Source organism: Mirounga leonina, unplaced genomic scaffold, assembly GCF_011800145.1.
Source record: "Mirounga leonina isolate KUSES-001 unplaced genomic scaffold, KU_Mleo_1.0 Mir_53, whole genome shotgun sequence".
NCBI lineage: Eukaryota > Metazoa > Chordata > Mammalia > Carnivora > Phocidae > Mirounga > Mirounga leonina.
The window spans coordinates 33480460-33507724 of NW_023270807.1; the positions used below are offsets into that span (position 1 = coordinate 33480460).

Here is a 27265-nt window from a genome sequence, read left to right on the forward strand (position 1 = left end):
CTTGAGGTTATCTGCATCCATTGCGCCTTTAGGGTGGGAGGACTATAAAATAGTGTATGACTGCACGTGTCTTCCCAAGTCTACATTCAGTGGCTTCACACGGGTGACTTGAAATCAGCCACAGATGGAGAACTTATGCCATCGGCATAAATTGGCAAATGGTACAAATCAGGGCTTTGTTTTGTTTGTTTGAGAGACAGTTGTTAAATATACACCAGCACACCTCTGACTATATTGATGGTGGTGTTCTTGTTTTTGTTTATTTGTTATTTTCATAGTTGCTTTTGCCTGCATCGGATTCCTCACTACTAACATAGTTTGGGGTGAGTTGAGATTTTGGTGAATGTGTCTCATCAGAGAGTGAGGAGAATGATGAGCCTCATTAGATTGTCTAGTCAAGCTGTAGGTTATTAACAACACAGGCCTGAATTTTAAGAATAGGAATATTTATAAGATGACAAATAAGAAAGTAGAAAATTGTGCTTCTAGGCATAAACTAATGACTATGTGACCCTCAGATAAGTATCTGAAATTTAGATTGTATTTGTTAGAGGAAAGCTAGAGGAGATCTGCAAATATTGTAGTTTATACATACCCATTTTTATATGAGCATGATGATTTATTTTATAATCTCCAGCTACCTGCAGTGTCTAGAGCCACTGTCCATACCAGACAATCTGTTGTTTCAATTTCTAAACAAAAGTTGTGAGTTTTTGAAAACAGGGCCATGTCTTTCTAATCTTTATATTTCCATTCTTCATTCTACCCTTTGTCTTTGGACAACGTGTTACAGTTTGTAGGTGCTGATAAATAACTGTAGAATTCATCTGGTCATAGGACTCATGGCCAGTATTCTCTTGATAAATGTGGCTATATATTGTATTTCCTGGAAGTCTGTTAGAATTTGGAACTGAGTGGAAAATGCATATTTCTGTTCTCACCTTGCCAAATAGTGTTTTAGTTCACTTTTATATGAACCTTCAGTGAGCCATTTAGCACCTCTTTGGAGAGCAGTATGAGTAAAAATTTCAAGTTAATAAAGTTATGTCATTACTCATTCATTTGTTCATTCATTCAGTGATTTTTTTTTACCAAGTACAATAATAATATAAGCACACTAAGTACTTCTTTAGTACTTCCTGTGTGCAAGGTTCTAATATATATATGCACTTTACTTGTTCTATCTTATACAAAACATGCAATAACTTTATGAGGTAGCTGTCATTATTCCCATTTGAAAGACGAGGAAATTGTTGTTTGGAGAGTTCAAGTTACTTGTCCAGATCTTATCCTAGGTAAGTGTCTCCTAATTCTGAGCTTCTAAATTTAACACCTGTGCTAAATGCTATGCAGAATGTCAGAGGAACGTAACATAGTTATGAATATTGAAGAACTCTCAACCTAATTGGAAAAAAGACACATGGGAATGGTTGCATAAAAAAGATCAATTTATATCCATTGAGCCACATACACACACATGCAAACACCAAATATAAAAGGCAGAAATAAAGAGCTTGCCTCTCAGTTTGTAATACTGTATTTCCATTACTCTACAGTCCTACAGTCTCCTTTTGCCAGTCTAAAACCTTCATATTATCAATCCTGACAAAGTAAATTTGAGAAGTCATCATACACGTATGTTGCTACCCATAATATTTGGAGAATACACTACAGGTTGAATTAATGTGGCTAAATAGAAACCTGGTAATATATCTCATGGACACCGACTTTTTTGAAGACTCTTGCACAGTTTCTTCAAACAACAACTCTCTGAATAAGGTGTCACCATCCAGTACCTCAGTAACTCTCTTCCTCTACACAACACTAATTGATTAATTCCTTTGCTTTTTATGCTTCTTATGTGGTATCCTAGAAAATTCTCATCAAAGTAGTTTACAAAATAGACCTCTATATTCCTTGAAGAAATAAACAAATATTACTTTGTAAGAGGAAATCAGTAAATGAAATTCAGTAATCATTCACAAATATCCTCTATCATCTTTGCTCTGATTAATATATACAAACCATAACTTAACTTAAAATAACATTGCTCACAAATTATATCACTTTCATTTTTCATGAATTATGTTTTTTACATATTTTGTATCATACCTAAAAGAAACACCAGCATTTTAAAAAGAATAATCACAAAAAAGAAAGAAAGAAAGAATCATTACAGACCAAAAACTTGTAAGGGCTTAACTTTGTACCACTTTGTATATATATGGTTGGTATTCCCTTTATAAATATTCTTATGTATTGTATTTCCTGGAGGTCTGTTAGAATATGGAATTTAGTGGAAATTTGCATATTTTACTTCCCACATAGCATTGCTAAATTATGTTTTAGCTCAATTTTTATATGGGACTGATTCCAAGTATTTAAAAGTAATTTTTCATGGGTTAATTTTAACTATTGTATGGACTTTTAAGTGCAATAGGCTTTAGGTATTTTCCAGGATAATGTATTTGACTGATGGTCCAAATAGTGCCTTTGTACAAATCGGGAAAAGATACCCTTTTTCCAGATACTTTTTCCATTGGCTTAGAAATTGTTGTAATATACTGGATTATTTTTAAATTTTCTTTATCGAGGTCCTATATCATTTTCTTCTCTAGAGGCACATTTTGTTTTGTCAACTTGAACTTATTATATAACAGCTGCTTTAAAATCCTTGTCTTATAATTGCAACATTTGGGTCATCTTGGGGTTGCCATCTGTTGGTTGTTGTTCCCTTGAAAATGGGTCGTGTTTTCCTTACTTTCTGTCAAATAATTTGGAGTTATATCCTGGACATTGTGAATGTTATGTTGTGGAGACTCTGGATTCTATTATGTTACTCTAACGGGCACGGATGTGTTTGTTTTAGCAGGCGGTTGTCCTGGTTAGACTCCACTGTGAACCATCTCACCTACGGTAGTGGGCAGCTTAGATCACCGTTCAGATGGCGTTGAATGTGTCCTGCACGTGAGCATGCTTCAAGGGCCAGTAAGGGACTTGGGTAGAATTTATACACAAACCTTGGAGCTCCCCTTCCGAGACCCTCTCCTTCCTGAAATGTCCCCCTCACTTCCTGGTGGCTCCTTCCTTTGGTTTCCCCAGCTAAACTCAGGGTAAAACTGCAAAAATCTGAAACTCAGCTTCTGCTAGGTGCTTCCTGCACATTTTTCCTCCTGGTCAAGGTTTTCCTACTTTTGCTCACTCTCCAGAGTCTTCTTGTATTTTGACCGAAACCTGTAGTAATTTGCAAGAGGTTCGGTGAGGAGCTTGTTTTCCACCCCAGAAATGGAAACTCCTCTATTGATTTTATAGAACAAAACATTTTAGTATCATTTGCCAAAACCACATTGCAATACATATAAGTTTATGAAGTCTGTGATCTAAATGGCTCCCTTGAGGGTTAGGCAGTTTACAACCCTCTGTGCGTTTGCCGCAGCCCTGAGAGTTGTATGCACATTATGCATATTATGTTGCAAGCCCATGGTTATTTGGATACAGTCATCAGGAAAACTATGGGTGACTGTTTCACATAAAATCTAAGGCCATGTTTTACCTTTGTCCCTTGTCCTCACCTTCACTGAAACATTCACCTAAAGCACCCAGACTGCTGAGATTCAATCCCGCTCTCAAATAACTAGAGAGAATTTTTCCATTAGTTTCCGAGTAATGTATTGTAATACTTGATACAGGATTGCCAAGAAAATCCCACTTAAATCTAGGCTGCTGCCTCTGTCGCTGCCACAACTTGCAAGTTAGATTCCACACCTCTTCACATTCCCCATTTCGGGTCATACTGGGTGTTGTTCACTGGTTGTTGTTTTTTTTAAAGCTATCACAATTCCCATTAGTTTTGTAAAAACGCTGTTTTGATTGTAAACTTCTGATGATGAAGACCAGCCCAGTACTTATTACTTAAATTGAGTAAAAACTTCTTTCGAGCTTGAAAAGAACTTCTTAAACTGAATTTATCAATTCTTTCAACTTTCTTTTCTACAAGATGATGAACGTGCCCCCATCCGTATCCTGTCATGGATATGCCAAGTCATTCCTTATCCAAACCTTTGTTACAAAATGCTTAGGATATTGAAAGAAATACTTCTAGGGGCGCCCAGGTGGCTCAGTCATTAAGCATCTGACTCCGGCTCAGGTCATGATCCCGGGGTCCTGGGATCGAACCCCACATCGGGCTCCCTGCTCGGTGGGAAGCCTGCTTCTCCCTCTCCCACTCCCCCTGCTTGTGTTCCCTCTCTTGCTGTCTCTCAGTCAAATTTAAAAAAAAAAAAATCTTTAAAAAAAAAAAAGAAATACTTCTAGATTTCTACATTCTTTCTTATTTTTATTACCCCCCAGAACTGTCACTGTTAAAGACTTTAGTGCCATATTTCTGACATGCTGTTTTTATTCACCATAAACCCTTAGCTCTTTCTCTGCCAGTATCACACCTGATTATTCCTTAGGAACCATATGCTCCTTCTTTCATTTAGATACGTAATGCTCATTAAACATTGAATCCCAGTATTTATTTCTTAAAAGATATAGAACTCATATGTCTACTTGTATCAATAACAGGTTAACTCTATAAATTACTGTAATTATTATGAAATACTTGAGGAATATTGATATTCAAGTTGAATATAGTATCAAACAAATGTACTAAAAAATGATGAAGTCAAGTAACTTTTAGAAGGTTGGTTTTGGATCTCAGGGACTCCATATTTTCTATATTCATATTGACTTTTGATTTATGCACATAAAATACAAAAATAACTTCAGTCAAAACTAGCCGGAGAACAGAATAAATAAGAACTTATCATAAGATCCCATTAACTAGAGATTCCCACACATCATAAAGCATTAGAGATCAGGCCAAAAAGTTTTCTGGTGGGAGAGGGTCAACTCTAAGAAATAACTTTTGGAAGATAATGGGATGTGGAAATAAACATGCCAGTATGTTGACATCATTTGTTGAAATGATTTCCAGAAAGAGATGAAACACCTTTCTCTCTTGCTAAGTCCATTGTCAAGCCTCCGATGTCCGTTCCACTTTGGCTCTGTCTTTAAGCGGTAACTGGAAAGTATTTATTCTGCCTGTAGGTCTAGATAGCAGTCGCAATGATAACAAGCATTAATGACTTCGATTCACTGAGTGAGTACCATGTGCAAAAACCATTTGTGTGGATAGTCCGTAAAGCAGTTACTATAACCCCCCTATTTCAGAGGAGGAACCTGACACTCAGAGACATTGTTTAGTTTATCCAGGGTCGCACTGATGGAAACAGTGGAAAGGGGATCATAACCCACATCTATCTAACTCTGAAGCCTGAACTTGTAACCACTACATGACACAGGGAAAGAGCTAATAAGAACACACCTTGTAAGCTCTCTCTGGAAAGGTTGCAATCATAGATGTGAAAATGCTTTGAAAGCCAAAGAGTGCTGTAGAGATGCAAGGCATTGTTTCTTCTTGTTTGCTCATTTTTCTTTGTTTTTACCCTTTTCTCTCATCACACTTGGTAAATAGATGAGTCATCCTGAAAATGTGTGCTTTTCTTCAATTTATTCATCTCTAAATCTATTCCATAATGAAACATACTCTTCAAAAACTGAAGACAGTGTAAAAATAATAGAATTCAGATCAAATAAACCCCTCTAACTCAAACTATACATGTTAGTCTATATTTTCTATCATTCTAATTTCTTGTAACAACTAGTTGTAGTACAGAAATACAGGAATCAACCTAATAAACCTTACTCAAGCCTTCACGTTAAAGTATTGTATAAAAGCAAAATTATAATGATAGAAGTAAAGGTCCTACATAAAAATCCTGCAAAGTACACAATTCAAAAAAATAAATAAATAAAACACATTGTAAAGCAATCGGTTCTATAGCAATAACATCCCTAACCTTTCCCTAAATTGCATGAAGGTTGTGACATTTCATGGCCACTGGCACAGCTAAATATAAACAGATTATTCTGTGCCTGCTCCCTGTGCTTTTGCTGACTGACACAACAATTAAGGAAACAAGTTTCCTTTGTAAATTACAGCTCCACGCAGCTTTGAGTAAGCAGAGAGTGTACATTAGAAATATTTTTAGCTTGACATGAAACTTTCCAAAGGATCCTAATTAAACATTTAAGCCCAAGAAACTATAATTGCAACTGCCAAAATAACTGGGAAATCATACCTTCGGTGGGATCAATCTTAAACTAAAACTATTGTTTGGAAAACCTTATGGAAAGGCTTTATTATTCTTCAACATTGTCTTACTTCTAATACTGCCCACTTTATGAGAAATTCAGGTGCATTATTTATATGCAGTAAATGTGTGAGCACATAGGAGTGAAAAAATGAATGTAAACATCAGCCTTTTGTGACTAGAAAAGAAAGCTTCCTGAGTCTTGTCTTACTGAACTCTAAAGCAGAGCATCACATATCCATGGGGTCAACTGTGGATTCTGGCTGTGGAAGTTTACCCATCAGAATCACCAGAAGAGGTCTTAGTAGAGCATCATCTCACTTATATTTTGATCCAAAAATGATTTAATCTTTGTAAATGTGCAGCATTTACAAAAGAATAGGTATGGAGTTTTATGCAAAATATTTCTATGTAGCTCATATTTCAAATATGAAGGTAATATGCTTTTTATAGTTTAAATGCTAAGAGGTTTCAGATTAAAATATCAGCTGCTTTTAATGAGGATTTTTCAGGGCCATTAGCATATGTAAATTTAAAATAACTGTCATCTATCTACTATTGTCATAACAAGTCATGTTTTGGTCACGTGCAATTACCTAGATAAGTCTTCTGTGGATATTTTTAGAAGATTTTAATCCTTGCAATTTTAAATAAATAGTGAAAGCGATGTTATTTAATTATTATTTTTATTTGAATTTATTTAAGTTATTAACTATTACGATGATTCATTTTAATCCCAAACCAAGAATTTTGGCAGCACAGTGAGTGGCACAAAATGGGCTATAGGTCAAACTTTGGTAACAGCTGACATTTGTGAAGAACTTACTACGAGCATCAAACAGTTCGTGCATTTACTCACCGAATCTCCCAACCACACTAATGTGATACCCAGTTACTCAGATGAGGAGACTGAGAAAAAAGTTAGGTAACCATGTTCAAGGTGACACAGGACAGGGTCATAGTTGGATTTGAACCCAGCGGTATGGCTCAGGGTCCTTCTTTTAATATGACGTTCAGTTGATGGGCAAATCCTTGTTAAATTGAGCAAATGAATAAACGAATGATACTCCAGCTTAGAGAAAGACATCAGACTATAAAAGAATATGATGGTAAAATAATGAAGCTTGTTTTCAAACAAATACATCGTACTGGTTTCTTGTGTAGATAGTTTCAGAGTATGCCCCTTGGGACATTGTCACCTTATTACGCTAACGGCCCCACCATTTCTCAAAACACTCCTGAAGCTATCCTTGGGAATTGACTTTAAAGCCAATTTATAATAAACAAATGTACACAACTTAAACTAATGGCTTTGTAGTCTCCCCATTTTTTTAACCAAAGAGGATTATCCTGCATGATTATGCACATTCCTCACCAGAGTTGGCTCTGAATGACCCTTGGCTGTTAAGAGACTCAAATCCACCCTCAAAGGGTGAAAATGTGCCAAGTGTCAAACTATTCAAAGAGATCTGTCACAATTTATTTTAATCAGTTCCAAATTGTTTTGAGTAATAAAGCCATTGTTATAAAGGTATAGTCCACTAAGTTGGAAGCTCTGGTGGAAAACCTATTCATCTGGATTAAATGAATTATTCAAAAGACCCAAAACTAGGCCAGTTCTTTAAAAATCCAAATGTGAAAACCTCAGCCTTGCTCTATGTTCCCTACTAGAAAATAAGGGATGGAGTAGAGAATAGGGAGGATTATCTACTGATTGTCCCCCAGAATGTTGTAAGACTGAGGTCCCTGGGAAAAATTCCTTGCCATCTACCTGAGTCTTTTAATTGTGATGACGATGATAGAATGGTGATGGTAGTTAACAATGATTTCCTACAAGTAGAAGAGGAAAGGATTTTTAGTAGCAGTTGGGAATTGGTCTTAGGCAAAGTTTAGAAGTAGAGACTTTGTGTTTTGAACCCCTATTCACATCCTTCCCCTAGCCTCTCTTTCCTTTGCCAATGAGACTACACCCTCCAATCCTCTCTTCCTCCCCACCCCCCAGCATCTCAATTCTTGTCCTAATGCTGGATGTCAGCAAGGTACTAGCTACTGGCAGTTTGCTATGTGCCCAACCACTAATATTTGCAAAGAAACTTTTAAGGAAGGAAAAAGCAGTCTAACTCTATCACAGAGGAATGCCTCTATCTTCTGCACCCATTTCTCTCTCTCTCTTTTTTTTAAAGATTTTATTTATTCATTTGAGAGGGAGAGAGACAGAGAAAGCACAAGCAAGGGGAGAGGCAGAGGGAGAGGGAGAAGTGGACTCCTGGCTGAGCTGAGGGTCTGACGTGGGGCTCGATCCCAGGACCTGGAGATCATGACCTGAGCAGAAGGCAGATGCTTAACCATCTGAGCCACCCAGGTGCCCCTGCACCCATTTCTCTTTACCAGAGAGTGAATCGATGGAGACTTGCAAACCCCTTGGAAAGAATGTCAGCCCCTTCAAATAGCTTAACTTGCTTGTATAATCAGAATAATATAACACAAGCGGTGAATATCTGAAGAGAAGCTTGAATTTCTGGCATTGTATTTCTATCTGGAAAAGCTAGGACAGAAAACCCCCAATGAAAACCATCCAGTTTCAGAAGAGATATCTGAAACTAATCCAGCCCATGTACTAGAGAAGGCAAGGATACTAGAGCTGTGATATTTGCTGGGCACTTAAAGGGCCAGTAGTGGCCTCTTCATGTTATATCTTTATGAAAATTCTCCAGATAGCCTTTTAGTATTGATAAGGTTTACTATTCACAAGATTATAATATTAATATCACAAGGTATTAATAGCGGTCAACGCTGATCCACTAATAACAACTGTACTTAGTTAACAAGATTAAAATTAAAATTTTCTTATAGGATTTGGAATGAAGAAAGGGGTATTCTGGGGGTGCCTGGGTGGCTCAATTGGCTCAGCATCTGCCTTCGGCTCAGGTCATGATCCCAAGGTCCTGGAATCGAGTCCCTCCCTCATCGGGCTCCCTGAGCAGGGAGCCCGCTCCTCCCTCTCCCTCTGCCCGCCCCCGCCCGGCTTGTGCTCTCTCCCATTCTTTCTTATAAAAACATCATATATAAAACATCATCTTATAAAAACTTACAAAAACATCATTCCAGCTTTCAGATAGCTGATAGATGAGGTTAAACATATTTATCTAAATCTGCTTCACTGTAAGACAGCCAACTGTGTATCAGTTGAAAGAAAAAAGAAGAGTAGGACAATTTAACTAGTCAGATATCCAACAGAATTTGTCATTTGAATTATTAAATCTAAGTGTTCCCGAGCAGTCATTAAATATTCAAGTAAATGGAGGAGGACCAAAGCAGTGTACCAGGATCAGTGCTGTCAAAATGCATAAGAAGATGAAGCAGATACTTCTGAATTCCTCCAGAGGCACTGGTTTTAAGCAGGTCTGTGAGAATTACAGGTGAGTCATAAGCTACTACTATGAGGCTCCATATTGACTGTGAGAAATCAATGATGAGGCAGGAGCTAACCTGAATGCCCACCAAACAGATTCTGAGAAAAGGAGGCAAGGAGAGAGGACTGAAAGATTCCAGCAATTTAAAATGAAAACAGTGTGGCTATGCTTCTTTTTCCTTGGCCCTTCATGATTACAGAGAGAGGGGTCTTCTTCAAGAGTGTTGCATCAATAATGGGAGAGTCCATGAACCACTGATCCTATCCTATCTTCACTCCTAGTCATGAATGCTCCTCATCCTCACTCCATTGTAGATTCATTTCCAGTAATCCAGAAATAGCCCTAGAATTTAGAATAAGCCCTCAGAAATAAATCTTAAATACTCGAATGTTTAAAAACATTTTTCTGCATCAAATATATTCCTTATCTACTATATTGGTCTACTGACTATGTTTCTTAAAGATACACATTTTTGCTGCTTTCCTTATAAACATAATCAATTCATGATATTTTTAAGGACAAGAAATTTTGTAACATCAGGTTTTTGTTTTCTCAAGGAAGAAAATATTCATTTAGAAATAGTTCTGCTTTCTAGTGAGGTTTATATCAGGTAAGAGATAGAAAGCTGGCTCAGTCTTGTATCAGCCATTAATAGAGAGGACAGAGGCACTATCCAGTGCAGTGGCCTTTACTTTGGATCTAAAAGTTAACTTATCTGAGATGATCAGCACAATTGGCATGACCTACAGTGATACTTACTTCAGAATTGCTCAAGGTCTTTCCATTGTAAAGGACTTATTAACCAGAAAGCTAAAGGATAATAAGGTTGTTTAACTCAATGCAGTTGCTCTGTGGGACATCCAGAAGGACCTAAAAGATCTGTGACTTCTGAGTTCTAGGTTGTGGACATTTAAAAACTACAATGTGATTAACCATGAGCCTTCAGTTTTCATCCATGTACACATATTGCAGTATCTTTCTAAATATGTGAATCTGGGCTCACAGAATCAAAGCTCAGTTTTGGTTTAATTCTTTCAATATGAGCCCTTGAACAAATAAAATTAGCTATGGTGGTATGAAAATAAGAAGGAAAGAAGAGAGGGAGGAAAGGAGAGAAAGGAAGGACAGAGAAGCAGAGCTATGGCTACTTAGGCTCTGATTCAGCTCCATTCGATGGTATTTTTTGAGAGCCTACTATATGCACAGCAGAAGCACTCTATCAATCCAGGAAAACACACCTCTTGTAGGACGCTTACCCCAACTCCCCTGTGAGAATAATAATCTTTCACACTATCTGGTTCCTGGAGATGCTGTGAAAATTGACAAGTGAATGTTTGTGAAGTATGTGAAATCCTCAGATGAACGTGTTATGTAAACATGGAAGAACGCCGCCTTGCCAGGCCACAGCCTGTGTCTAGAGATTCTTTAACAAACCAGGTTTTCCTGGTTGGATGCTACTTGCCTGGGGCTATGGTATTCTGAAATAACTGATGTGCCTTTATTAATATGTGTCCATGATCCATGGCCCAGTAGAGGATAGAGATATAAAGATCAAATTATATGTTACATGGACTGAATGTCTGCTAATCTCTTTCATTTCTTTTGAGTAGATTGCTTCAAATCTTCATGGCTCATTGTACATAAAAAGAAAAAGGGGGCAAGGGGAAGAAAGGAAAAAAATCTTGCTTCTTAACTAACAAATATTCCTTGTGTTCAGAAAGATTCTTCAAAGATATTCAAAACCCAAAACTAATCAATTGCTTAGAAATTGGTTCATATAGAGGCGCCTGGGTGGCTCAGTCATTAAGCGTCTGCCTTCGGCTCAGGTCATGATCCCAGGGTCCTGGGATCGAGCTCCGCATCGGGCTCCCTGCTCAGCGGGAAGCCTGCTTCTCCCTCTCCCACTCCCCCTGATTGTGTTCCCTCTCTCACTGCGTCTCTGTCAAATAAATAAAAAATCTTAAAAAAAAAAAATTGGTTCATATATAATCAAAGTGAATTTCTTGTTGTTCTTTGAAATAGTAGTTGGATTCTTTTTTTATTGAGGTATAATTATCGTCTAGTGTAATATTAGTTTCAGGTGTACAAAATAATGATTCAGTAATTCTGTACATTACTCTGTGCTCACCACAATAAGTGATCACCATCTGTCACCAAACATTGTTACCATCGTATTGACAATATTCTCAATGTGTGCTTTTCATCACTGTGAATTATTTATTTTGTAACTTGGAAGTTTGTACCTCTTAGTCCCCTTTATCTATTTCACCTGTCTCCCCACCCATCTCCCCTCTGACAACCACCAGTTTGTTCTCTGTATTTAAGAGTCTGGTTTTTTGTCTCTTTGCTCATTTGTTTATTTCTTAAATTCCACATATGAGTGAAATCATATGGTATTTGTCTTTCTCTGACTGACTTATTTAACTTAGCAGTATACCCTCTAGGTTTATCCGTGTTGTGGCAAAGATCTCATTTTTTTTTTTTTTGTGGCTATTATATATATAATACATGCACACATCTTTATCCATTCATTTTTTGATGGTCCCTTGGGTTGCCTCCATTATGTGGCTATTGTAAACAATGTTGCAGTAAACCTAGAGGTGCATATACCTTTTTGAATTGGTGTTTTGTTTTCTTTGGGTAAATACCCAGTAGTAGAATTACTGGATCATATGGTATTTCTATTTTTAATTTTTGGAGGAACCTCCGTACTGTGTTGCACAGTGACTGCACCCCTTCCCATTCCCATCAAACAGTGCTCAAGGGTTTCCTTTCTTCCACATCCTCGCCAACACATGTTATTTCTTATCTTCTTCATTTTAGCCATTCTGACAGGTGTAGGGTGATATCTCATTGTGTTTTGATTTGCATTTCCCTGATGATGAGTGATGTTGAGTAGCTTTTCATGTGTCTGTTGGCCTTTCTGTATGTCTTCTTTGGAAAAATATCTATTCAGGTCTTCTTCCCGTTTTTAATTGGATTACTAAGGGTTTTTTGGTGTTGAGTTTTATAAGTTCTTTGTGTATTTTAGATATTAACCCCTTCTTGGGTATAGCATTTGCAAATATTTTCTTCTATTCAGTAGGTTGCCTTTGTTGATTTGTTTATGGGTTCCTTTGCTATGCAAAAGCTTTTTATTTTGGTGTAGTTCCAATAGTTTAATTTTGCCTTCATTGCCCTTCCCTGAGGAGACATACCTAGAAAAACGTTTTTATGGCAATGTCAAAGAAATTGCTGTCTATGTTTCCTTCTAGGAGTTTTATGGTTTCAGCTCTCATATTTAGGTCTTTAATTTTGAGTTTATTTTCATGGATGGTGTAAGAAAGTGGTCCAGTTTCATTCTTTTGCATGTAGCTGTCCAGTTTTCCCAGCACCATTTGTTGAAGAGACTGTCTTTTCCCTACTGTATATTCTTGCCTCCTCAAAGGGAGTATTTTTTAAGTCCTATTGAATTCCAAAGCAATTTAAGTTATCACATTAAAATGATGTATTATCACATTAAAGATCATATTGTTATCACCTTTTCAAGTAGTTCAAACATTAGAAAGCTATTCATATGCAAGTTTGTTAGTAGACTTGCTGAACATTTTGCAGATTTATTTTGTAAGTTGCCAAAAACCTCTACTACATAAAGTTGTCAACATACATCTGAAATTATTAGTTCAATGACACTTTTTGAAAAATACAATTTTGTGCCTCTTATAATGTGTGTCGACAGTTAGCGGCATTAATTAGCACTCAGCAGTCAGGAACTGAGCTCATTTCCAGCTGTTAATCTGGGACCAACTCAACGAAGGCTCCTGTGATCTAAACAAGTCTGGCTACTGGTCCTTCAGTTCATAATATGTCATGCTTTGGGGGGGAAAGCTTTATTTCCATTTGTTTTTTTATTACCTACACTATTATTGTCACTGCTTGCAGTTTACTGAGAACGTTGCTTTGTGAAGAAATTGGCATGTAAATGGCAAAATACAAAATCTTACATAAGGAGGATTACAGGTTGTTTAGATTTTTGATACATATTCAATGAATTTGAGGCCCACTACAGTTGTTTGCATAAAATCTAAATTATTCTGTAAACAGTGTAAGGGAAAATAAACTTTTAAAAATGATCTATACAAGTTAACAAAGTTAAGAATAGTTATGATTAGTTTTGTAAAATTATACTTTGTAGAGTTACTTTTCTTGGAAATAATTGAGATGCTTTTTCCAGAACATGCTTTGTATCATATGTAGATCAATATAGGTAGATTTTACCATATTAATCTATATACCTAGATAGATGGAAGATTATAAATATAGATATAGAGAGATGGGGATGTTTCACTACCTATATAAATATGCATGTATATAGTATTAATGTATAATAAACTATCATTTTCATTTCTCATTTTTCTTCCAGAAAAAATTAATTGTTAAACAACAAGTTCCTCTGTGGCGTTTCTAATAATATTTAAAATGAACTCCTTTAACAATATTAAAGAAAACATAAGCTATAATTTAAGCATAAGTAGAATATACTTCCCTGTATTTGTAGAAACATAAGTCTACCCAGCACAGCAGTGTGCTGGAACTGGCTTACACCAGCTTGTGAGAGCCGAATGTTAAATTTTCGGGCCTTTTGTGAGCCAGTTGTTAAATACACACTATTAAATCTTTTTAAGACTATTTATTTGAGAGAGAAAGAAAGAGAAAGCCCTTGTGCAAGCAGGGGGAGGGGCAGAGGGAAAGAATCTCAAGCAGACTCCCCGCTGAGTGTGGAGCCTGATGCAGGGCTCAATCTCAGGACCCTGTGATCATAACCAGAGCCAAAATCAAGAGTCTGGTGCTTTACTAAGTGAGCCACCCAAGCCCTCCACATTATTAAATTTTTGATTATATAAACTTATAAAGTACACTTAAAGCAAAATTAATAAATACTCAAAATTCATGAATCCCTAGTTTTTTAATCTATGCTCTTGAAGTTATTTACTATATCTGTATGAAGAAATATTGTGTAATAATGAGCTACTGGGCATCTCTTTCCAACCTCTCATTCAGTGACATCACATCAGTAGCTTGATATTGGCCATATTGGGAGTATTTACACTCAGAAATCAGCAAATCCTACCAATGAGAAGGTTTTTTCGCTAGAGAGTTGGCTGTTAAAACATTTACTGGCATACTACTGACCTATACTAACTAAATTATTGCATAAATATCTAAATCTGTCAATTCTTTATATCAATTTATCCTTCTTCAGGTAGACTTTAGTGAAAATGAGGAAAGGATAATATTGTATATTCCCATCTTAAAAAGTGCTTTAAGATTTTATACACATATAAAAAAATTTTATTATTCTAAGCCTTTTCTAAACTTGAAAATCAGGTGTGATCTTAGACAACATTGGAAAATGCACTTCAAGTGGAGATTGGCAAATAATTTTTGCACTTGTCTAGGGCAGCCCTAGCTGATGTGCAGCCAGGTTTTCCACTTGCCCTTGCGTCCACTAGCAGGAATGAAGCTCAGGTAACATTCACTGAAAAGAGTGACCTTAGGCCAAGGGAAGGAGTCTCAGTCTAAATGAATCTCACGAATGTATTACATCAGTGGTACCCTTTTCAACAAGGCCCAAGCCCTGACAATTCAGTTTCCATTCATTTTCATTGTATAATATATTATTATATTTCTTACAGATGTTTAGAGAAATGGGTAATTGTGATACTAATATCTACACGGAAACCTTAAAGTAAAATTTTATGCCTTGCTGTACAGTTTCTGAATGGAGTCAGTTTGTCTTTTGGCATACACCATTTCTAAGTGGTATTACAACAGATCAGATCACACCAGTTCCCACCCTGTAGTGAAGTGGCTACACAGTGAGGTTACAATGACCTAATAAATGGAAATACAGTGAGAACACTTTTAAAAATCTGCATGCAGCCTTACATTCAGAATTTAAATTGGATTCTTAAATGAGTCCTCCTCCTAAGCCGTATAATACAGATCTTCACTACTTAGTGGAAAAACATGCTTTTCCCAATTAGTAAAGTTAGAAGAAGAGGGGGGAAAAGGTATATGAATGTCAACAAATCATCTCTTTACAATCTGGCTGCATTTAAATTTCAAATTAACTAACTGATGTTACATATAAACACTTATAATCGCACTTTACCGAGACAACACTAAATATGGGAGGATCAGAATATTATCCATGGTGGCAAAATTGTTAAGAGATTATGTAGCTTTAATTGACGGAAATTTTTTTTATTTTATATATAGATGTATGTATATAAAAACATCCAATATTATTCTAAAACTTTATCATAGTTTTTTTAAGTAATCCAAAAAAAGTTTATAATGTCTGTCATTAATTCTTAAAAGAACAAATAATCATGCGAATAAAAGTTAAAGGATTATTTTGTCACACTTCACTTCTCTGAGTAGTGGTTGTAGTTTCTATTCAACTTTTTTATGATGTCAAAGCATGAATAAATCATATCTAAATGACTTGCTAAAAAGTTAGTAACAGAAAAAAATGTATGTGGGGCGCCTGGGTGGCTCAGTCGTTAAGAGTCTGCCTTCAGCTCAGGTCATGATCCCAGAGTCCTGGGATCGAGCCCCGCATCGGGCTCCCTGCTCAGTGGGAAGCCTGCTTCTCCCTCTCCCACACCCCCTGCTTGTGTTCCCTCTCTCGCTGTGTCTCTGTCAAATAAATAAATAAAATCTTTAAAAAAAGAAAAAATGTATGTGTATCTATAGAGATCTATAGTAACTATAGATATTAATATACTTTCTCTGATCACCCCGTAACATGGTTTTGTATGTGTGTATAGATCTCTATAGATACATACACACATACACATACAGAGCCATGTTCATGGGTGATCAGAGCAAGTATATTAATTTTATCATGCCAGATGAAAAGTGTCATTTATGGATTCACAATTTTCCTATTGTAATTACATGGCCTTGTGGAAGAAAAGACATAATTATCATTTTCAGTGTCCCTGGCCTCACTGAGCAAACAGCTCTTGATATTGACATTTTGTACCATGGATAATGATACTCTTCCTTCATTCAGAGGAACAAGAAGTGCTATATAAGCACCCACTCATCAATGGCCATTGTTTTATCATCAATTATCACACATTAGAAAAGAAACAGCACCAAGCCTCACCCAGTGCAAATTATTATGTTCTCACTAAACCTCACCAATATTGAACATTCAAATTAAGTTCGTGCTTTTGATAGGAAGATAAGAAACTATACGATGGTAGACCAAAATATTTTTTATCAGGTCTAGCATTTTAAATAAGATAAATTAAAACTATTTGAAATTTGAAAGTTTATTTTTAAGGAACATGAGCTTGCTGATAAAAATTAACTAGAAACTAGAAAAATGCTCATCAAGCCTTAGTTACATTAAATGCATTATTTTACTAAAAGGCTGGGTTTTTAAAAAGCAATTATTAAAACAAATAGCAATTCAAATAAAGAAAGGCAAACTTTGCTTCTGATTGTGTGAGTATGCACACATACACACACAAAAAGTAATTTCAGCAAAAGGTCTTAATTTTGTATACCACTGTCCATTATATTGGTAGGCAGGCTAGAATACAAATATCTCATTCAGTTTAGGTAAGTATTTTCAGTTATTCTGACAAGACACCAAGGAATGATACTCATATGACTTAATGTAGTTTGGAAAGACACTCTGGTAAAATTTTGGCTCTTATCCTGGGAGAAAAAAACACTGTTATGGAAACCAAAGTCTTGGAAGTAAGTGGTTTATGAGTCAGGAATATATTAGGCTATATAGAATTAATGAGTGCTATCAGCCGAGATATAAAATTCGACATGCAAATTTCACCGTCTGGCACAGATGAGATTTTAAATTAAATATAGCTAAGGGCCTATCTTCTGATAATCTAAACTAAAAATGTTGGCTTGAATTTGTCAGTATATCTGAGTTTACCTGGAGATTTAATTAACCAAGAAGTTGAATATGGGATCCTGTATAAAATCATTGTAATTCATATTCATACCTCTCTAAAAAATACACTAAAATGGGGGGTTTTATTCCTTATGAACTGAGGAAAGTATGCACTTTTACTATTTACATTTTGAATGAACATTTAAAAACATGTTTATTAGACACAGCTACATACAAATGGTGTTTCTATTTTGGCTATGTTCTGTTAGAAATTATGTCATTTCTGTCATTGACTGTTTTCCTCAACTTCATCAAGCATTCTAAAAAAAGGTCTTCTGAGAAGTCAATACACATGAAACTTTGGTTTGGATCAGAGCCCGCCTGACATGTATTTACTTGGGAATTATTTTTTATTACAATAATGCTTGTGGTTGATAATAACATCATCTGGAGAAAGCCTCTTCTCTTAAATGGCTCAAAGATTCCCTATGTAAATTATAGTCTCTTAGATAAGAGTTTTTACATAGTTGGAAAATGTATGATTTAAGAAGAATTTAATAATAGAAGTAGGTCAATTGTAATTTTATCAAATCCTTGATAGCAATATATAATAATGTATATGTATGTATAATATATACATACACAAAAATGAACAGTGAAAATAAAATGCTAACAAAAATGAAATGCAGCAAAGAAACAAAAAGTAATAATGTTGGAAGTGAAATTCAAATCAAACGTAAATGGAGTTATGGAAATAATAGCTGACTGGGAATGCTGGCCCTGCCCCCATTCAACAGACTCAGGATGTGCTGCCAAAGGAACATCGTGAAGGCGAACCTGTTGGTAGACATGAAGAAAGTGGTGGCGATGACAAGGTTAAGAAGTCCCAGAGGAAGGTGATGCCAGACACACACACATTAAGGGAATTCTCAGATATTTCATGTCATGAAAGTGCAAAGGACAAAATATCGGAAGCTAATCCAAACCTAGAAAGGATTATGACACTTTTCCAAGCCATAGAAAAGATGTTTTTCCCAAATCATAAGCGTTGCACTCTTCACTGGGTAGCCAGGCTCTGCGGCCATGGTTAAAAGGCAGATAAGTGCAACCCAGCATAAAAGACCAGTATGTGATTTAAGGTCGCTGAGAACAAACAGTACACACACCAGGAAAAAGTGGTACAGCATTTCTTGCAGCAGGAGAAAAGAGAAAGTGCCCAGGATCCAGCCCCTTACAACACGTCAGTCCTCCGCAGACAGCAGATCCACTCCACAGCCAACTCGGGCAGTGGAGCTACACACTTAGTGCTCGAGTAGAAGGACCCTGACCCCTCCCCTGGGTCTGAAATATAGAAAGCTGGGGGTGTGCTTGAGGGTCACTGATGCACATGGTTTAAAAAGAATAAAAAAGTCTACATCAGGCTCAGAATAGAGAAAGATACTCCCTCTGCAGATGATAAGCCCAGTACAAGCGTGAGGACTCTTTATCTCCCCATAAAAAAAAAAAAAAATGGGGGCCCAAGGCCACCCTTTTCTTTTTTCTTTTTTTTTTTTATAGTCAGATATTTATTTAAAAATCCGATCCACCAACTTAGCGTTTTCACCAACTCGGGGTCCAGAAACCTTCACAGGCTTCACAATCTTTTGCTTAGGTGCTGCCTTCATGGGAGCCTTAGCAGCAGCCATTGCTGTGTTTTTAGATGCTTGCTTAGCCTTTTTTGCTTCCCTGGCAGCCTTGATGGCCTGTTCTCATTGTGCCTTCCTAACTTCAGGTTTCTGATTCCTCTTGGCCATTGTATCAGCAAGAGATGCACCAGTGATGGCCCTCTGGAATTTAGCTGCACGGCGGGTTCTTTTCTTTTGAATTTCTTCCAACTGTCCCTTTTTGTGCTTTCTTCTGTAGAGGACAGTCCAGTTTACCTGCCGAGGATTTCTCTTGGAAAGGAATGCCGACTAGCATTTTGCATTAAGAAACTGGAAAACCTTCCCGTCAGTCCCGGCGTAGCGCCTGCCACGTCTGGGGTAAATCTTGTACCCACTGAAACTGCAGAGTTCGACCTTCATAGCGGCGGCACCCGGGAAGGCCACCCTTTTCTTAAATGACTTTTTTAACTTTATTGAGTAGATCTTACACATTCTCATCACATACACGCCGGAAAAGCTGCCCATGTTAACTATGTGAGGTGATGGATGTGTTCATTACCAAGGCCACTCATGAGACCCTGCATGGGGGAAGACGCTGCGCATGACTGCCTTTCCCAATGGTAAATTGCATGACAAGAAGAAAGAAAGTGCTATTCCGAACTATCAGTGTTTTTTTACAAAGAAGGAAAACACTTTAATCCACAGTGCTTCTAAGGTTTTAAGTTACAGTATACTTACAAAAAAGTATTTTATCCCCTTCCATTTTCCTATACCTTTATAACTGAAAATGAGAGACTTTAATGTTTTGACAAAAATTTTAAGATCAATTTTAAGTTTTCCATTGCTTATTAAGATCACTTTGCATGGTCTCAGTTTGCAGTCATTTTTACAGTCCCGCACTACTATGCAAAGCAAAGACTGCCTGTATACTTCTGATGTCGGCATATTCTACAGGAAGAACCGTTTTAAGTACCAAGCAAGTTTGCTAGATGAACCCTTTGCAGTTGTCTGCATATTGACCTTCATATTCTGCCTTTCGGATAAGCATAAAACTAAATGACTTTATGGGCCTAGCACACTCCTACTGTGTAACTCTGGCTCTAAATGACTTTAGAGTATAAATGAGCATTTGCCCAGTGAAATAATTTGTGTTTATTGAATATTTACAAGTCAAGGGAGAGAAAACTAGTGAGCTTATTGACCCAGGACACTGACTTGTGACTTGAAAGAATAGGAATTCTCTCAGTGTGCATTACATTATCCAAACTATTCTTTAACAATTGTTTACTAATAGCCCACTATGTATATAGGAGAGGATACAGAATTACATGGCATAGACCCCACTCTCAAAGAGTTTGCAATTTAATTAGAGAATAAAAACATATTCGTTAATTTTTCAGTAAACATTTGAATGGCTACCATGTGCCAGGAACCAGGCAATCTCTTGGAATTACATAAGAGGACAAAATGCACAAAGAACTCTGCCTCAGAGAATTTGCATGCTTATTTCACAGCAATAAGTAAGGGAAGTATAATTTAGTGAGAAATTATATTGATCAAAGAGGGGAACAAGTAGTAAGGGGTAAGACATTGGAAAAGTGGAATTTTAGCTGAGTCATAACCAGTAGAGCTGTATATGGAGTATACATTAGAATAAAATTATTCAAGGGGCGCCTGGGTGGCTCAGTTGGTTAAGCAACTGCCTTTGGCTCAGGTCATGATCCTGGAGTCCCGGGATCGAGTCCCGCGTCGGGCTCCCTGCTCGGCGGGGAGTCTGCTTCTCCCTCTGACCCTCCTCCCTCTCATGCTCTCTGTCTCTCATTCTCTCTCTCGCAAATAAATAAAATCTTAAAAAAAAAAAAAAGAATAAAATTATTCAAAAACTTGTTCGTGGCATTTAGCTTTAAAATTCTCTTTTGTTTTGAAAAAAATTATAACTATGGAGAATTAGTTTTCAGATACTGACCTATGCTTTAAAATCATTTCTATGTCTCCACTTAAATATACACAGGGCACCATTGCAAGGGAAGTTCTTTCTGCTTATTAAATTCATGACAGGCATTGAGCGAAGTGATTTCTGTTCATTAAGTTCTTCTCCTTCAAAGGCCATAATCTAAAGTTAATGGCCTTAAACCATCCTGTCTCAATATAAGCACTCAACTTCTTTCTCTAGACAAGTGCAAACTTTTGGTAAAACTGAGAGAATAGTATTCCTGGAGAGAACAGACATTGTTCATCCAAACTTAGTGATTATCTTGTATTAACAGAATTTCACATCTTCTTTTTCTCCTTTCAGGGGAAAGAAAACATTGCAGACCCACATAATATGTATGTATGTATATAGATATATATGTGGCATGCAGACTGAATCATTCATAATCATAAAGCCAGAAAATGGTCTTTTTCTTGCCAAAAAAAGAGCTAATCTCTAAGATTCCCAGGTTTTGAAGATACAAAATATATTTAGCTATTGAATATATTTATAAAGGAGTAGTCCTAAAATGTACATTTACACTTTTCTTCTTTATTACTCCAGTTCCTTTTCATACCTGCCTTCAACAAAAACACCCCCAAATTCATAAATTCCTTGGTGTACAAGAAAATAAAAAAAAAGGTCCTTATGGATTCTTTTCCATCTCCAAGATAAAAACTGTCATTTTTTGGCCCATTCCTGGCTTTTGGTCATTTCTATTACATATATTCATAGATAATTCATTGGAAGAGATAGGTAAAGGGCTTAGTGTCCTGCTTGGCACCTGGTAGGTACTTAGTAAGTGACTGCCGCATTAGTGCGTGATTTTTAGCTGACTCAGTCACTTGGTTTGGCCTCAAGTAACAGAATCTGGACACACTTGACTAAAACAATAAGATTTTATTTGATCACATAACAAGAAGTCTGGTCACAGGGTATATCCAAAATTAGTTCAGTGGACACTATGGTTCAGCTCCTCTGTGACTCTTGTCTTCACCTCCTGGTTGCAAGATGGCTCCAGCAAATCCAAGCACCTTGTCCTCACAGAACATCAATAGCAGGAAAGGATCTCTTTTTCCTCTTCCTCAGTCTTTCTCACTCTCCTTTTTTAATCCATGAAGAAATTCCCGGAATGCTTTGTAACACACTTTCCTCCAACTTCCATCAGCCAGAGTTGGATGGTATATCCGTATCCCTACTGCAAAGGAAGTTGAGAAAGCAAATTCAACTTCTGTGGCAGGAGATGGGCTCTGTTGGAAAGAAAGAAGCGTGGAAAAATGGATACTGTTTGCAGCATTGGCTTAAACATTTTCCCCAGCTATGAAAATGTAGCATTCCACAAGGCTTTTGTATCCCCCATTTGTTTTGATATAAGTAATGCTCTTGATTTTATCATTTTTTCTTAATATCTATAGCTCTATTTCCACAGAAATTTATTTCAAAAATTCTTTTGCATTTTTACAATGAGATCAGATGTTTCTGTTTCTATCACTTCATACCCGTTTTTCAGGAAGAAAGGCTGTTTCTGTTTTCCTGACACATGTACATTTTGGCGAGGGGGGGCTGACCATTCTCTCATTGTGCAACATGTCACATATATATTTATACTTCCCAAGTCTTCTTAAGGTAGTAACCTTCAAAATGTGATTTTTACATCATTCTCCTCAACCTTTGTATTTATATTTTCAGTTCATTATATTTCCTTCCTTTATATTTAATTCTTCTAAATTTTTCTTCTAAATTTTCTGACCTTATACCACATTTATTTGTCTTTCTTAAAATAGCTTTCTTATATATGGCATCTCTCTATTATCAGGATCTCTCGTTTTAAAAGGTTCTGTATCTTGATTGTGTTGGTGGTAGCACAAATCTATACATACAATAAAATTTCATAAAATTATACATACACGTTCAAATGAGCATAAAAACATGAGTAAGGTCTGTAGTTCAGTTAATTGTATTGTGCCAAGACCAATTTCTTGGTTTTGATAAGGTATTACAGTTATTTAAGATGATACCATTGGAAGAAGCTTGGTGAAGTGTACATAGGACCTCTTAATACTATTTTTGCAACTTCTGTAAGTCTATACTGACTTCAAAAAAACTTAAGGTGTTCTCTCATTCCCATCTTTCTTCAGATTGTGCATGTTTATGCCACATAAATTTAAAAGGTTTATATACTCAAAGAGTGTATAAACTCTCTCATTAAAAAATTCCAAGGTTCTCTCCTATGATAATAAAGTTTTATTGTAATAGAGTCTATAATAATAATAAGTTTTCCTTTTAACTACGTATGCCCTCCTATTACATAGTGCTGTAAGAAAAAATATTCATCAATGGCATTTTAAAAATCCGGTGATAAAAATAATACTTTTTTTTTTTTTTTTAACACGGGTAACAACATTTGTTTGATTAACTCTAATCCGGTGTGTAGAAATGGCTGACAAATCATTTGTAATTGTTCTTCCCACATTTTTTCAGTTTTTCTTTCAAACTGACTGCATTATAAATCACATCTTCCAATACAATTTTATCTTTGTTTCTCCTAAAATATTTAAGCTCTGTACTATTTGTTTGTTTTTTTGTTTTTGTTTTGTTTTGGGGGGTTCTTTTTGTATCTTTGTGCCTACCTCCATCACTTACTCCTGATTTTTAAATACTTATTTGTCCTTCTCTTCTATTATTTCTTTATAATTTTGTAATCTTATTGATCAAAAAATCTCATTTTCCTTTTGCTATCTCTGCACTCAACTATTGATCTTCTCTGTCTAAGATGCTGGACAGCACCGAAGGGAAGACAGTGCCCTTTTCTGAAAAGCCAAGGTCCTGTGGGGAGATAAGAAAGACAAGTACTCAAATACAAATGAGAGGAGGTTCATAATGGTAAGTGTCACATGTGTGGTGACACTTCCTCGGCTCTACCCCCACATTTACTCTAACCAAGCTTGTCTTCCTCTGCAGTTTCACCTGCAAAGGTAGCTGAACGTAACAAACACCTGCACCCCAATCCTGTTTAAACTGTAGTCCAATCTAATCATTTCAGCAGGAACTTTTTACAAAGTGCTCGGTCTTCCTTGGGGAGAAATGTTTTTAAAAAGCCGTGATGTGAGCCTTGGCTCCACCTTTACCCAGAGTGTGAGTTTGGCTTACTTCACCTTTTCTAAGCTTCAATGTCCTCATCTGTTAAATAATGGGGACAATAGTGCAGAGCTGTTCTGAGGATTATATGGAACAATTCGTGGAAAGCACTTAGTATGGTACCAAAAAAATTAGCGCATCCTTGTGTATATTATTTTTTGTTTTTTTAAAAAAATTTTCAGGATCAATGAAATTTAGAGAATCAGTTTATTCATTTTCTACTGTCAGAATGTTAATCAAGCAATATCTACTTTCCCTGGAAAAAAAATCCATTCATTCCAGGTAGATTTCTTCCTTCAAAAACATCATTGTATTTCATACATTGGGGTATGAATTTAATTCCTGTGATTTTTTTTTTTTTTTTTTTGGTCTTAGTGTTAATGTATTTTTGGCTCACTGCTGCTCTTTGTGGCTCTCTAATCTGTGTGTGTGTGTGTGTGTGTGTGTGTTTTGGGGGAAAGAGGTAGAGAAAAGAGGTCACCTTCAACTCTGAATAGTTTCCCTGTGATTGTATTTTTTTAATCCATTTCATGGATGTTAATATTGACATATAAAGGGTTAGAAGTTTAGCAAAAGTGCCCTATGTAGATTGGGGTTGAGAGCTCACATTTTCAGATAGCAACATGAGTATTTCTACCCAGTCTCTTAAAGTATTCTCAGGCTTGTAGGATTACAAGAGTGGCTGTGAATCCATCTGAAATCCTTCTAGGATGTGACTAGAATGAAGTCCAGCCAAACAGGGAAACAGCATGTGCCTCATGAATTTTCTTTTTATTAATAATGACTCAAGAAGACAGCAGATGGTTTTAACTATGCAGACCAACCAGCAAAATTCCAAATACAGAAAATGAGCATCTCAGATCCCTTTAAAGGATAATTTAAAACACAAGTAAATTCCCAGAGGGCCAACAGCAAAACTGAAATAGTAGAAGTATCAGTGAGATGTGTGGGGAGTTAGAGAATGAATTAATGGGTGTTGCCCTCAGAATCCCAGCAGCATATACACTTCCTAAGATGGAATGGCCAGAAGAAAGGATTTGCCAGAATTAGGGGTCCCTAATTAGGGGTCTCTAGAAAGATTCCCTTAAAAATCAGTCCTGATTCCTTCTGACCTTTTGCAGAAAATCCCCCTTAATGTGGTTTTGGATATCTTCCTCAGAAATCACCTGATTGTGAGCAGAGATGAAGGTAAAGTAATTGAGCTGAAGCTTCAGGGCTTCTCACTGAAGCTTCATGGGCCCCTATAACCGAATTCTCAACTGTAATTATGAAATCTTCCGAAAGAAGACTCCCTAAATGGCCCCACAAAATGTGGATCCACCCCTTGTTGTCAGGTATAAAAACTTGCTTAAACCAACTCAAGGAACTCCTCTTTCATGGAGTCTTTCTATCTTGTTTCGGCTCCTCTCACTCTGTCTACTCCCCTTTCCTCCCCTCTGCAAAACAGTTTTGCTGCCCTGACTTCCCGGCCCTACGAGGTCTCTGGGCTTGGGTGTAGTTCTGGCTGGCAGTGGTGCTAAGTTTGGCTCTGACGCTACATGAACTTTCAAACCAAACCCCTGCAGGCAAGGAACTGACTCCTGTCCTTAAGCTCCGATTCTGAATTCCTCAGAGAGGGTGCCCACTTCTCCAGCTCAGGTCAGTGATCGCCTGGATGCAATCAGCTGAGACTGGGCTAGTTGGGGAAGGCTCTGTCCTGAGCTAGGAGAACTGTTTTTGGGGGAGTAGGAAGTCAAAATCTCTAAGGAGGAGTGAGTGGGTTGGCATGAATGTCATGTCTACCGTATTTAAAAAGGAAGTTGACTCAGTGTTTTTAATCTGCTTAAGATATACTAATAACTGAACAAGGAAGGGCGATAGCAAATGGCTTGCTTTCTCACTGTGATTCACATAGTGCTTGGAAATCTCTCTCTTCCTTCAGTCTTTCTTTTTATATTTTTTTTAGGATTTTCAAATCTCTATGCAAATAGCTTTCAAAAAAGATTTTTACTAATTTCCAGAATACCTCATAAGCTTAGTCTAGTGTTCTAGCACCCGGCCAGTGACTCTGTTAGGCGAGGAAAGAAACCTAACCAATGTCTTTTTTATATCTAAAGATAGTAATACTTGTTTGTTTTTCTCTAAGCTGTATACTTGTGCACTGTTATTCATAGGAACAGAGCCAAAGAAGAGAAATGGTGTTATCTTCTGGACAACATAGGCTAAGAACCTGGAAATGGCTTATGGCTGACTAATTGACTCAATTGACTTTGTGTGTATAAACGTACTCTATGATATGCACAGGATACATTTCTTTGCAAGCCAGTATTTCTTGGGTTAGATGGGAATACAGAAAAGGCTGATTGATCCCCAACTCCTAGGAAAATCAGCCTTTTTCTGATCTTGTTTGTATGCCCATATACTATATGGCCGCAGAGACCACCATTTTTCCAGGCCCTCCCTTATATGTTAATTCTTTTTTTTTAGAGAGAGAGACAGCGAGAGAGGGAACACAAGCAGGGGGAGTGAGAGAGGGAGAAGCAGGCTTCCCGCTGAACAGGGAGCCCGATGTGGGACTCGATCCCAGGACCCCGGGATCATGACCCTAGCTGAAGGCAGATGCTTAATGACTGAGCCAGCTAGGCGCCCCTATATGGTTAATTCTTATGAGCAAGTTACTAGACACCTCAACACAAACAGGCCCAGACAAGTCTGTTCTCAGGAGGCAAGATATATCATTCAACAGATAGATCAATCATACCCACTCTAGAAATAAGTATTGCTTTGTTCCAACTATCTTTTCTCTTAATGAATTCCTAAAATTTACATGTTTAGATTCCTGTTTTGCATATAATTGCACAAAACTTTTCTCATTTAAACCCAATGTGTTTTATTGAAAAGAGTCTAGAGGGCTTGGGGCACCTGGGTGGCTCAGTTGGTTAAGCGACCGCCTTCGGCTCAGGTCATGATCCTGGAGTCCCGGGATCGAGTCCCACATCGGGCTC

General features: G+C 37.0%; 1 protein-coding gene and 1 pseudogene across 3 annotated transcripts in view; one reads left to right on the top strand and one right to left on the bottom strand.

Moving 5' to 3' along the window:
* Positions 1-27265, top strand: part of KCNQ5 (potassium voltage-gated channel subfamily Q member 5) — a 509304-nt gene that overhangs the window by 195711 nt on the left and 286328 nt on the right. The window lies entirely within an intron of this gene.
* Positions 19094-19591, bottom strand: LOC118000867 (annotated as a pseudogene).